The sequence below is a fragment of the Saimiri boliviensis genome, chromosome 14, assembly GCF_048565385.1.
Source record: "Saimiri boliviensis isolate mSaiBol1 chromosome 14, mSaiBol1.pri, whole genome shotgun sequence".
Taxonomy (NCBI): domain Eukaryota; kingdom Metazoa; phylum Chordata; class Mammalia; order Primates; family Cebidae; genus Saimiri; species Saimiri boliviensis.
In genome coordinates, this window is record NC_133462.1 from 84,162,499 (window position 1) to 84,177,149 (window position 14,651).

A 14,651-nucleotide genomic window follows, 5' to 3' on the forward strand; every position below is an offset into this window, starting at 1 on the left:
GTGATGGACATCCGTTCATCCCTTCCTAGCAAAAGTCAGAATTTGTTCAGGTAGCCACCTACCTCTAGCTCCAGGGAGCAACTCAAGTATTTCAAACCACTGCTTTGCAAATTGTAGGTCATGATCCCCTCGTGAGTCATGAAGTCCATTTAATGGGTTACAACTAGTCCTTTTCTTAAGAAATGAAATTGACCAGTCGCAGTGGCTCATGCCTGTAATCCCAGCACTTTGGGAGGCCTAGGTGGGCAGATCATGAGGTCAGGAGCTCGAGACCATCCTGGTTAACATGGTGAAATCCTGTCTCTACTAAAATACGAACAAGTATCTGGGGGTGGTGGCACGTGCCTGTAGTTCCAGCTACTCAGGAGGCTGAGGCAGGGGAATCGCTTGAACCTGTGGTTGAACCTGGAGGTTGCAGTGAGCCGAGATTGTACCACTGCATTCCAGCCTGGCAGCAGAGCAAGACTCCGCCTCAAAAAAAAAAAAAAAAAAAAAAGAATGAAATTGAGCTGGAGAAAATGGAGTGTACGGTGACACCTTTCCTTTGGAGTTCTGGCTTCTATGAGAAAACAAATGTCTTTATTATGGAAGCCAATCTGTGTTGAGATTGTTGTTCCTTTGCAGCTGAAAGTATTCTGGCTGATTCACTGGAAGTGTGAACTGTGTGATATTTCTGGAGGGCAATCTGACTATATGTGTCAAAAATGTAACTGAACGTATTCAATAATACCATTTCTAGGAATATATTTCAAGGCAGGAAATGACTAGGTGGACGGTGTACAAAGATGTTCATAGAATCAATATTTTTAATTGCAAAAAGTTAGAAGCCATGTAAATAATCATCAACAGAGATTCAACTATGTTTTATTCTACATTCTATACAACAGAATGCTATGCAGCCAGTAAAATAAATTGATAAGTCTTAGAAAGTAGCGAATTGGGCTGGGTGCGGTGGCTCACACCTGCAATCCCAGCACTTTGGAAGGCTGAGGTCGGTGGATCACTTGAAGTTAAGAGTTTGAGACCAGCCTGGCCAACATGATGAAACCCAATTTCCACTAAAAATACAAAAATTAGCTGGGCATGGTGGCACATGAGGCTGAAGCATGAGAATCTCTTGAACGCTGGAGGTGTGAGGTGGAGGCTGCAGTGAGCTGAGATGGCACCACTCCACTCCCGGCTGGACGACAGAGTGAGATTTTTCTCAAAAAAAAAAAAAAAGCAAATTGCACATATCATGTATTAGCATAAAAGACCAGAATAGGAAATTAGGCAAGACACTGAATTAAAATGAAAAGTTAAGACACTTGTGATTTTCGCAACCACTAATGTATAATTGACACAGGCAACAAGCATCATTAGATGCTAAAACCGAGTAAGTAGGAGCATCCTGCTTATATGGTTTCAAAAGACCACCCCTGATTTGGGAAAAACAAATCTTTACATCTGGCAGAGGCTGCTTTAACCAAGTAATCACACTTTGTATTCCCAACAATGGGACAAACTCAGTCAGGGAGCCCCTGATGCAAAGTCTCAACATCATTTAGATTATATCCTTGTCAGAAATATTTAAACAGAATCTACTCAAAAGGAAACAGACAAAGCCATATTGTAGATCCTTCCACAAGATATTGGCTTGGACTCAACAAATGTCCATGTCACAAACGACAGCAACAAAATGTGAGAGAGAATATTATGAGCAGTGATGTCTAACAGAAACACAATGCAAGCAAAAGATGAAATTTTACTTTTTTTAAAAGCCACATGGAAAAGTGCCAAGATAGGTGAAATTAATTTTTAATAACGTATTTTAACCCAACGTAATCAACATATTCTCATTTCAACATGCAACCAAAATAAAATTTGAATATAGAATATCTGAAATTGAATATTGAATTTAAGATTTGAATATTTAAAATTTAAATACTGAATATAAAATTTGAATATCTGTGTATTAGATAATAGTACTGTATTGATGGTAAAGTTTTTGGCAATCATTATGAACTAAATGTTTGTGTTCCTCCACAATGCACATGTTGAAGTCCTAACCCAATGTAATGGCATTTGGAGATGAGACCTTTGGGAGATAAATATATTTAGGTAAAGTCATAAAGGAGCAGGACCCTCATGATGGGATTAGTGTCCTCATAAACAGAGGAAGAGATGTCAGAGCTTTCTCTCCACCTCCAGCACATGAGGACATAGTGAGAAGACAGCTATCTGGACGTGGCGGCTCATGCCTGTAATCCCAGCACTTTGGGAGGCTGAGGTGGGTGGATCACTCGAAGTCATGAGTTCAAGACCAGCTTGGCCAACATAGTGAAACCCCATCTGTTCTAAAAATGCAAAAATTAGTGAGGTGTGGTGGCGCGCTCCCCTGTAATCCCAGCTACTCAGGAGGCTGAGGCAGGGAATCGCTTGAACTCAGGAGGGGAGGCTGCAGTGAGGCAAAATTGCACCACTGTACTCCAGACAGAGCAAGACTCTGTCTAAAAAAAAAAAAAAAAAAAGACAGCCATCTGCAATCTGCAAGCAGGAAGAGGGCCCTCACCAGGAACTGAATCAGCTGACACCTTGATCTTATACATTCAACCTCTGGAATTGTGAAAAGTAAGTGTGTGCTGTTGAAGTCACCCAGTCTACGCCATTTTGGTATCACAGCCCACGCCTACTAATATGGTAGTAATAGTACTTTGTTCTATAGGAGGATGCTGTTATTCTCAAGAGACACACACTGAAGTTCTTCGAGTAGGGTCATGATATCTGCAACTTTCTTTTTCCTTTCTTTTTTTTTTTCTTTTTTGAGACGGAGTCTCATGTTGTCACCCACACCGGAGTGCAGTGGCGCGATCTTGGCTCACTGCAACCTCCACTTCCCGGGTTCACACGATTCCCCTGCCTCAGGCTTCCAAGTAGCTGGGATTACAGGTGCACAACACCATGCCTGGGGAATTTTTTATATTTTTAGTAGAGAAGGGGTTTAACTATGTTGGCCAGACTGGTCTCAAACTCCTGACCTTGGAATCCGCCCACCTCGGCCTCCCAAACACAACTTACTTTCAAACGTTTAAACAAATTATATATAGATTATAGGTAGATAAATAAAGATAGAGATAGAGATACAGCAAGCAAAGAGGCAACTGTTAATAATTGGTGAATCTATGGTCAGACACGGTGGCTCATGCCGGTAATCCTAGCACTTTGGGAGGCTGAGGTGGGCACATCACCTGAGGTCGGGATTTCAAGATCACCCTGATTAATATGGAGAAATCCTGTGTCTACTCAAAATAGAAAATTAGCTGGGCATGGTGGCGCATGCCTGTAATCCTAACTACTCAGAAGGCTGAGACAGGAGAATCGCTTGAACCCAGGAGGCGTAGGTTGCAGTGAGCCAAGATCGTGCCATTGCACTCCAGCCTGGGCAACAAGAGTGAAACTTCGTCTCAAAATAATAATAATAATAATAATAATAGGTGAATCTAGGAAAAGGAAATTCAAGTGTTTATTATTTTTCCAACTTTTTTCAGGTATAAAATTTCTAAATAAGAACTTGGGGAGAGTAAGTAGAGTAAAATGATCTGAGAGAAAAAGATCCCAATAATGACATTTTGTATTATTTTATAGTTTACAGTGTATTTTCACATGTATTAATTTGATCCTTTTAAATATCCATGGAGGCAGATACACTGTGCGTTTTATCCATATTTTAGTCTTCAGAAACATTTCCTCAGTGCCTAGCCATGTGCCAGGCATGGCACATACATCATCTCTTTTAATTTCCACAGGAACTCCAGAAGGCAGATACCGGCTGTCTCATCCACGGAAGCTCTGGTGGGGTCCTGAAGCTAGCAATCTGCAGAGCTGCCATCTGAATGCAGCTTTGTCTGACTCTAAGGCCTGAGCTCATCCTTCTGTTGGCATCCTGTTTGTGATTCCTGTTGGCAGATGTAGGAATGGAAGCCCAGAGAGGTTGATTAAGCTGTGCAGTGTCACACAGCCACTCAGGGGCAAAGCCAGAATTCAAGCCACACGTTCAGTCTCCTATTCCAGAGCTCAGACCTCCTTCCAAAGCGCCTGTAATGAGCACTCTGGAAATAGGTTCAGGCTCTAACCTAGTGGCTCATGTGATAAGAAGTCTCAGCACACAAGAGCCCTCGGCACAGGAAATTACTCAAGTTATTGGAGAGGAGCCAAGGAAAGGCCCCGAAGCTCAGGGCAGGCCTCGCCAGGGAGACGCTTTGTAAAAATAAAAGCGACACCACACTGACTCAGTCATTTGATGCTCTGATTAAGAAGCATGAGTTGCCACACCATGTGATGGGAGCTGTAAACTCCAGCCCTGGAGACATAATCTGGCACAGATTCCCTTGGATGGACAAGTGGTATTCAGGCAGGATTACCATTTCCGGGAGCGGGAGACGGGGTGGGGTCAGGGGGAGCAGGTCAGGACTTGAGGCTCACAACCGTGCTGCACTGATTTGTTTAAAAGTAAATATTATTTGGTTTTCAACAAAATTTAAATTTTTAAATGAAAATTAAAATGTTCACTTAATTTGAGTTATTGCATTAAAAGATAGTCTGACTTACTGAAAGTCTTAGACTGGAGAGCGATGAAGTCCTTTAAGAAGAGAACAGCAATCATAACAGGAATCTAAGGGGACTATGAGTCTTGCATCAGAGAAGCTCAGTGCAGTGGAGATCTGTAAAGGGGGCGCTATGGATAAGCCCTTCAGGATCCACCCTCCTCCCCATGCCCAGCATTGAGGGGGACACTCCAGCAGGGATCCACCAGATGGCTGTAAAGCTAAGAAGGTGACCTCCTGGGTGTCCATCTTGAAACACAGAGCACGGTTGGAACTCCCGGAGGGAGCTGACCAGCTGTCACAGAGATCACAGAGCCCTGCAGTCATCAGCTGCCATCTGGATCTGCCTGGGTGCTAGCAAACTGCACAGCCCTGGAAGCTTCCCCAGGGCTCCGAGGGAGCATCTGCATGTTGGGAAACCTGGAATATGCTGCAAGACCTTCGCTCTGACCGTGGCAAAGCCTATGTGCGCTAGGAGTCACATCGAGCTCTTTTCTACTAATAATAACTTATCTGAGCTTCTGCAGCGTCTGTCAATCTAGAATCTGCATTCAGGAATGATCAGTGTCAGCACTGAGTGCTCAGGAGTGGGACACAGATTTAGGCAGAGATGTGGGAAGCAGCCATCCGTGAAGGATGATGTGACTGGTGGCTGGAGCCCACAAGTAAACACCAAACTGCTAACAGGGTAGTCGTGGAGGAAGATGTCTAGGCAAGCAGCCAAGATCAGTCAGTCATTCGGGGTCCATGCAGGTCTGACCTGAGACTTAGTGAATTCTGCAGAACTCCACACTCATTCTGAAGTGATTCTGTTAGACAGTCAGCTCTACCAGATGCCTTCGTCCAGGCTATCTGAAAGGCACCCAAGGCAAGGACTGCAAACCTCAGCAGCAGAGGACTTATGCGGAAACCCTTCCAAATGCATTCTCCAGACTGGCCAACCAATGTGTCTTCTCTGCTGTCCAGCTTGAATCTCCATCACATTGTCTTTTAAAAAAATCCAAGTCTTTGCTCTGCCTTGTACCAGGAAAAGCATGATTTACACATTTGAGAGCTAGTGAAAGGAGTCCGTCCGTGTCCTTGTGAATCTGCAGCTCAGGTGAGCTCACGTTTCCCTGCGTACCCCACATCCCTACGAGCCCCAAAGTGGTTGCCCAGACCCCAGGGCAGAAAGAACCTTGTGTAGCTCGATCTCAGAGCTACAGAGATCTCAGAGATCTCAGAGCAGAGTTCTCTGAGCTGGAGATGCTTGATTGAGAGGCCGCTGGAGGGGCCTCCCCCGGTCGACCCAAAGACATAATGCTGGTGCCACATCTTGTGACTTGTGGTATCAAAGACTGCTGCTGGTGAAAAGGAAACGATGAAGCTTCCACTCCTTGGAGAAGGTCAGTGGTTGCTGTAATCAGAGGAGTGCTCTGTTCCATTTCAGTGATGAAATGGTCACATTATCTCCTAAAAAGAAAATGCGCATGCCAGGCCTAATAATATTGCCTCTCTTCTCTTTCCCATGTTTACTCTCTTCCCTCCACCAGTCTCTCCCTTACCTTTTCTCTCTCTCTTTTTATTGATGTGCAACTCACATAACATACCGTTAACCATTATAAAGTGCACAGTTCAGTGGTATTCAGTGCATTCGCAGTGTTGTGCACTCACCACCTCTCTCTAGTTTCAAAACCTTTTTTCATCTCCCCGAATAACATCTCACTCCCATTTTCCCCTTCCCCAGGCCCTGACAACCACCAGTCTGCTTTCTATCTCTGTAAATTTGCCTATTCTGGATATTTCATGTAAAAGGAATCGTGCAACATGTGTTCTTTCTGTGTCTGGCTTCTTTCACTTAGTGCATTTTCCAGGTCCATCCAAGTTGCAGCATGTATAACATTTCATTCTTTTTGTGGCTACATGACATTCCATGCTGTGGGTAAACCCCAATTTGTTTATCCATTCATCTGTTGATGGTTGTTTCTTCCTTTTGGCCATTGCGAATAATGCTGCTATAAACATGAGTGCACAATTTCTGTGTAGACCTGTGCTTTCATTTCTCTTGAATAATAGACCTGGGAGTGGAAACGCTGGGCCATTTGTCTCTATGTTTAACGTTTTGAGGAGCTGCCAGACTGTTTTCCATATTAGCTGCACCATTTTACATTTCCACCAGCCACGTGTGAGGGTCTCTCTCTCTTTTTATCTAACAGATCAAAATCAACAAAACAATTTGTTTATCCTAGACTGCTGAGTGTGCCAAGGGCATTTAAGCGACCAGCCATTGTTTCACAGCAGTGATTCAAAGAGTGGCCATGTTAAAAGGTAAGCCTAAGCCAAACAGACCCCAGCTGGTCTGCAGACTTACCCTGGAGGCCAGGAACAAGACTGTCCCTCCCTGCTTTAGAGAGAGAAGACTGCCCTGGGGGTTTCTGCCCCTGTGCTGGTTCGCCTGGTCCCCTGCTCTTCTCCACACATGCTCTAACCGCAGTGGGCAGGTCAGCTTGGCTGACACCCACTGAGTAAACAGGCCCCAACCCTCCAGATGATGAGAAAATAGATGGCAAAAGATGTCAGAGGTAGTTCAGGGAGCTTATTAGAAGGCAGAGAATTCTGAACCCACAGCAAAGAGATGGCCTTTTGTGGCTGGAAAGGGCCCGGAGAGCTCAAGACTCAAAATCAAGTAGAGGATTAAAGGTGAGGAAATGGAGGCCCGCACGTACCCCCACCCCCAGGTCCAGTGACTTGAACCTGGCTGATAAGCAGCAGACGCGGCAGGGTGAGAAATCCGGTCCACCCGTGATCGGAGCAGCCCTGTTCCGGCCTTGTCCAATAAGACTCACGTGAGGAGCTTGTTCAAATGCAGCTCCCTCGGCTCCTACCCAGACCAAGGGAACCTGAATCCCTGGGGAGGGGATCTGTGCTTTCAATGTGTCTGTGATGAGGCAAGTTTAGGAAGCATGCTGAGCTAAATAAAGATAAGGCCGATTTAACAGCAACCAAGGTGCCTAGTTCTTGATTTGAGTGCTGATATACCCTTCATGTGAGTGAAAATTTGAAGTCAGCATTCAGGAATAATCGTGTTTGTTTGATACGTGGTTTCTGTCGGAATCTGCCCGAGGCTGTGATGATCTGGACAATCACTCTGGTACATACATACATACACACACACACACACAGACACACTCTCACGGGGCGGGAGGGGTGCTAATGGATGGAGAGCTGCCCCACCTCTTTTAACCCAGATTGTAGTGACTAACCTCACTGTTCTCTACCTTGCTTTAAAAAACAAAATTTTGTGCCTTATCTAATCTGCTAACAGTTATTAAGAAAGTAGCCTGCACAGTGGGCATTTTTAAATCCCTATTTCATGGATGAATAAATTGATTCTGTGAGGTTCAATGACTTGCTCCAATTCACAAAACAAGTTATTTGCTCTTATGAGTTTAATTGTATCCCACCAAAAGATATATTGAGGTCTGCCAGTGCCTCAGAAAGTGTCCTTATTGAAAGATAGGGTCTTTACAGAGTTAACCAAGTTAAAATGAGATCATTAGGGTGGCCTCCTCCAACATGTTTGGTGTCCTTATAAAAAGAGGAAATTTGGGCTGGACGCAGTGGCTCACGCCTGTAATACCAGCACTTTGGGAAGCCGAGGCGGTGGATGACCTGAGGTCAGGAGTTCAAGACCAGCCTGGCCTACATGGTGAAACCCCATCTCTCTCTCTCTTTTTTTTTTCTTTTTATATAAAGACAGGGTTTCACCGTGTTGGTCAGGCTGGTCTTGAACTCCTGACCTCTGGTGATCTGCCCGCCTTGGCCTCCAAAGTGCTTGGATTACAGGTGTGAGCCACCACGCCCGGCCGGTGAAACTCCATCTCTACTAAAAATACAAAAATTAGCCAGGTGGGGTGGCACATGCCTGTAATCCCAGCTACTTGGGAGGTTGAGGCAGGAGAATTGCTTGAACCTGGGAGGCAGAGGTTGCAGTGAGCCGAGACCACACCATAGCACTCCAGCCTGGGCAACAAGAGTGAAACTGTCTCAAAAAAAAAAAAAAAAGAAAGAAAGAAAAAGAAAAATGCTTCCCAGATGATTCTACTGCACTACTGGGTTTGGCAACCACTAGGTTAATGCACACTGCTGTGGGAAACAAGAATGGCCAAAGGTTTGGTTTCAAACGTGTGACAAGGCAGTTTGGAGATGCTGGCGTTGAACTCATATAGTACGGAGCTGAAGGTGACATTGAGACACAGACGTCAGCTGTGTGTTGATGTGCAAGGCTAGTTCCTCATAGTGAAATCAACACTCTCAGTAGGAAATGATCCTTGTGTACACACATGCACGTGTCTGCACACACGCATACACCCATGCCCATAAACACACATACACGAACACACATATACATGCACACACACACACACACACACACACACTTAAAGGTGTCCATGTAAAGGGTTGTCCTACCAAGGAGTCTAAGAATTGGTAAGAGCAGGTCTAGGAAGATCACAAGAGATAATCCAGGAGACAAGGGAGGTGCTGGAGGTGGCTGCAGTTCTGTCTCCCGGGGACTGTAACTGAGGTGGCACAGGCACAGCAATAGTCAAAATAAACATCACTATGCAGGAGCCCAGAAAAATTCAGAGCAAGGAGCACAGGGGATGCTGACGGTGGGAGAGGCATGAAAGAAGAACCCTGCCACAGAAGATGCTTAGGAAGACTTCTCACCATGAAATGACATGCCAGGCCTGGTGGCTACCTGAGAGGGGTCATGGGGACAGAGAAGAGGATGGGATGAAGAGTCATGAGCAGACCTGTCTGAACAGGAGTGAGGGGCGGACTGAAAGTGTGTGGACAGGGAGCCTGGGTGTTGGGATGTGTGATGGAGGTAGTTGATCTGGGAGTCTGAGGCCCAGCTGGTTGTGCAGGGATGTGTGAAGGATGACCGGAAGAATCATTTGGATTTTTTTTGTTTGTTTTTTGAGATGGAGTCTTGCTCTCTTGCCCAGGCTGGAGTGCAGTGGTGCGACTTTGGCTCACTGCAACCTCTGCCTCCCGGGTTCAAGTGATTCCCCTGCCTCAGCTTCCCAAGTAGCTGAGACTACAGGCATGTGCCACCACGCCTGGCTAATTTTTTTTGAAGTTTTAGTACAGATGGGGTTTCACTGTGTTAGCCAGGATGGTCTCGATCTCCTGACCTCATGACCCGCCCACCTCAGCCTCCCAAAGTGCTGGGATTACAGTGAGCCACCGCACCCAACCTCATTTAGATATTTTAACTGGAGAGGGAGGTGGTTTAATATTATCATTTATAACAAACATGCTTAATTTCAGTATGTTTATTTTTGCATCTGTTTACTTGCTGACTCAATAACTAGCAATCTATCCCATTTACCAGGTAATGTGTAGGAAATACAGGGAAGCAGATGTTGGGCTCAGTATACGGCACTTTTAACAAAAGTCCAAAATAACTCTCTCTAAAGAATCAGCTGACTAATCTCTTAGGGCTGAGGCCCATCTCTGTTAAGAGTCTGGTGATCAGAGCTGAATGGGCTTTGAATTTATTCTAAGTGGTGACAAGTGGGAAAAACCAAGACTAGAACCTGCAACCACTGAGACATTTGACCTTTAAGGGTCAAATTAGAGAAGCCAGGTTCAGACTTCAAATCGCAAGGGTCAAGGCAGGTTAAGTCAAGTGAGGCTGAAAGCAGATGGAAAAGCCCGGAGTTGGAAGTCAGCACCTGGAGCAGAGAAGGAAGCAAGGGCAAGGTGGGGTCTAGAGGTGGGTAATGACAACTTTTGTACAAATATCCTGTCTGTGGGTGTTGGGTGAAGGTAGCTTTAAATGTGCCTGCAGCACCAGCTACAAAGTTTGTGGGGCCCAATGCAAAATAAAAATCCAGGGCCCCCCTTGCTCAAGAATGATTACGTTTCAAGACAGCAACAGCAGACCATTAAACCAAGTGTGGGAGCCTTCCGGGTGCAAGTCCTGTGCCATTGTACAGGTCGCTTGCCCAGGAGGCCAGCCCTGTGCCCTGTGCCCTTGGCAGAGGGGAAGGAAGGCAATGAGCTCCTGCTGCATTTATTGAAGCGGAAGCTGCTCGACATTGGGCAAAACAGCCCCAGGAATGCCCACTACAGCCAGTCCAGTGCTAAGAGTCTTTCATTTTACCAGCCAAAAACACCCTGGGATTTTGTAGATGGCATCACAAGGTCCAGATCAAGCCAACCGAAAAGACGGAGCAAAGGTCCCTCCAGGCTCACAACCCAGTTACAGAGACTGCCCCCGACCCCTGCATCAAATTCTGCAGCCAGCCTTAGTCAAAGACTATTGTTCTGCTGCAATTTAAACAGGACAGCAAGTACAGTAGCAACAAATAGCACGAACAGTCCAGGGCAGGTGGGGAACAGGGGTACGGCTCACTGCATTCATTACTTTTCTAAGGTTGCCAGTACATTCTTGGCGCCAAAGCTCACAGGCCACTTGTCTTTCTGGAAGAGTCTATTTCCTTTCTGTTACATACAACAATGTGAACAGATGAAAACACAGAGAGTGACAACCCGGGAGTTGGATTCAGGCTTTGATGTTGTAACACCTCTGCTGGGAACAGATGGGGGAGATACGTTATTCAATTACACTCAAGAATCCAAGCAAACAATTTGCTATTCCTTTTCCTCCTGGAGGGGTACAAAAAGATTATTTCAAATGTTGAGGTTAGCAGCCCACAGGTATAGCTTTGAATACACACATCAGTCTTTCAGCTACCTGAATACACACACACACACACACACACACACAAAGACATGTACATACACAAAGACATGCACATATATAGACATGCACATATATAAAGACACACATATATAATGATGTGTGTTTATATGTGTCTATATGTGTATGCATCTGTACGTATCAATACATATATGCACATATATGTATATGTATGTGTATAAAACACTGACAAGAGATGGCTATGAAGACAGCTTCGGTCAGTAAATATTTGTTTTGGAGAAAAGTAGTGTATTAAAGGCATGCTGTAATGATTTCTGAGAAGAATATAACTTAAAAGGGGAAAAATGATCCCCACGTGTCTGCCCTATGACCAGGGTCTAAGTCACCTAAATCAGCTCACTCCTCTCCCCTAGATTTGCCCAGTCAGCAAATGCAGACAGCGTATTTCTCCCTCATGCACACAGGGAGAGGAACTGGGACGCTAGGTGGGAAGACCACCAATCAAGCATGCTAAGACTGTGACCTTCCAGCACCTCCCTGACGAGTTTAAATTGGTAGTTGAAAGCCTCTATTGGTGAAAAACCACCTAAAAGGATGTTTTTCCATCAAGCTGTCTTGAAGCCCTGCATTGCTGGAGCTACAACCCCAAATTTTATATACAATCCAGTCAGCTTTTGACTTCAAAGTAAGGATCAGGGTGTCTTTAAAGTTTTCTGGGCTGGGCAAAGTGGCCTATGCCTGCAATCCCAGTAGCACTTTGAGAGGGTTGAGGCAGGTGGATCACCTGAGGTCAGGAGTTTGAGACCAGGCTGGCCAACACGGTGAAACTCTGTCTCCACTAAAAACACACACAAAAAATTAGCTGGTGTGGTTGACAGGCACCTGTAATCCCAGCTACTTGGGAGGCTGAGGCACGAGAACTACTTGAACCTGGAAGGCAGAGGCTGCAGTGAGCCGAGATGGCACAACTACACTCCAGCCTGGGCAACAGAGTGAGACCCTGTCTCCAAAAAAGGAAAAGAAGTCTGTTTTCTGCATGAGTCTGACAGTGCCCTGGTTAGATAAATCAGTTATTGAGACAAGACAGACAACTAATGAGTATGAAAGGGCTCTGTCAGGTTTTTTGCCTTGTATTAAACGAAGGGTTATTTTATATATTGAAATGTTAATGATTTTTATGGATACAGCATCAGTAATATTTCAGGACATTTAATATTTTTTTAAAAAAACTTTTTTGAGATAGAGTCTCACTCTGTCACCCAGGCTGGAGTGCAATGGCACAACCTCAGCTCACTGCAACCTCCACCTCCTGGGTTCAAGCAATTCTCCTGCCTCAGCCTCCTGAGTAGCTGAGACTACAGGTGTGTGCCACCACTCCCAGCTAATTTTTTTGCATTTTTAGTAGAGATGGGGTTTCACTGTGGTAGCCAGGATGATCTTGATCTCATGACCTCATGACCCGCTTGCCTGGGCCTCCCAAAGTGTTGGGATTACAGATGTGAGCCACCACACCCGGCCAAATTTTTTTATTTCAACAGTTCTTGGGGTACAAGTGATTTGGGGTTACCTAGGTGATACAGTGGTGAAGTCTGAGATATTAGTACACCCGTGTCCTGAGTAGTGTGCATTGTACCCAATATGTAGTTTTTAATCTTGCACTTCCCTCCCATCCTGTTCTTTCGGAGTCTCCGAAGTCCATTACACCATTGCGTCTGCCTTTGCATACCCATAGTTTAGCTCTCATCTATGAGTAAGAACATATGGTGTTTGATTTTCTATTTTTGAGTTACCTCACGTAGTATAATGGCCTCCAGCTCCATCCAAGTTCCTAAAAAAGACATTATTTTATTACTTTTTATGGCTGAGTAGTCCATGATGTATATAAACCACATTTTCTTTATTCACACATTGGCCAGTGGGAACTCAGGTTGGTTCCATATATTTGCAATTGTGAATTGTGCTGCAATAAACATACGTGTGCAAGTGTCTTTTTCATATAATGAGTTCTTTTCCTTTAGGTAGATACCCAGGAGTGGGATTGCTGGATAGAATGGAAGATCTACTTTTAGTTCTTTAAGAAATCTCAGGCCAGGTGCAGTGGCTCACGCCCGTAATCCCAGCACTTTGAGAGGCTGAGGTGGGTGAATCACCTGAGTTAGGGAGTTCGCGACCAGCCTATCAACATGGAGAAAACCTCTTTACTAAAAATACAAAATTAGCTGGGCATGGTGGCCTATGCCTGTAATCCCAGCTACTCGAGGGGCTGAGGCAGGAGAATTGCTTGAACCCCAGAGGCAGAGGTTGCAGCGAGCTGAGATCCGCCGTTTCTCTCCAGCCTGGGCAACAAGAACAAAACTCAGCCTCAAAAAAAAAAAAGAACTCTCCACATTGCTTTCCATAGCACTAATTTACATTTTCTTACCAGCAGTGTGTAAGCGTTCCCTTTTCACCACAACCATGCCAACATCTATTGTTTTTTTGACTTTTTGATAATGGCCATTCTTGCAGGAGTAAGGTGGTAGGTCATTGTGATTTTAATTGGCATTTCCCTGATGATTAGCAGAGTATTTTTTCATGTTTGTTGGGCATTTGTAAATCTTCTTTTGAGAAATGTGTATTCATATCATTTGCCCAGTTTTTGATGGGATTACTATTTTTTTTTCTTGATGATTTGCTTGAGTTCGTTGTAGATTCTGGATATTAGTTTTTCGTTGGATGCATAGTTTGAAAATATTTTCTTCCATTCTGTGGGCTGTGTGTTTACTCTGAGGATTATTTATTTTGCTGTACAGAAGCTTTTTAGTTTAATTACTTGCCATTTATTTATTTTTGTTTTATAGTTTAATTAGGTGCCATTTATTAATTTTTCCTTTTGGAGTCTTAGTCATGAATTTTTTACCTAAGCCAATTCTCAGAAGAGTTTTTCCTAGGTTATCTTCTAGAATTTTTATGGTTTCAGGTCTTAGAATTAAGTCTTTGATCCATCTCGAGTTGTTTTTTGTATAAGTTGAGAGCAATCCAGTTTCATTCTTCTATAGAAGGCTATCCAATTTTTCCAGCAACATTTATTAAATAGGGCGTCCTTTCCCCAATTTGTGTTTTTGTATGCTTTGTCAAAGATCAGTTGGCTGTAAGTATTTGGCTTTATTTCTGGGTTCTCTATGGTCTATGTGTTGACTTTAATACCAGTACCACGCTGTTTTTGTAATTATGGCCTTGTAATATAAAGTCCAGTGATCTTATGTCTCCAGATTTATTCTTTTTGCTTAGGATTGCTTTGGCTTTTCAAGATCTTTTTTGGTTCCATATGAATTTTAGGATTATTGTTTTCCCTAATTTTAAGAGAAATAATG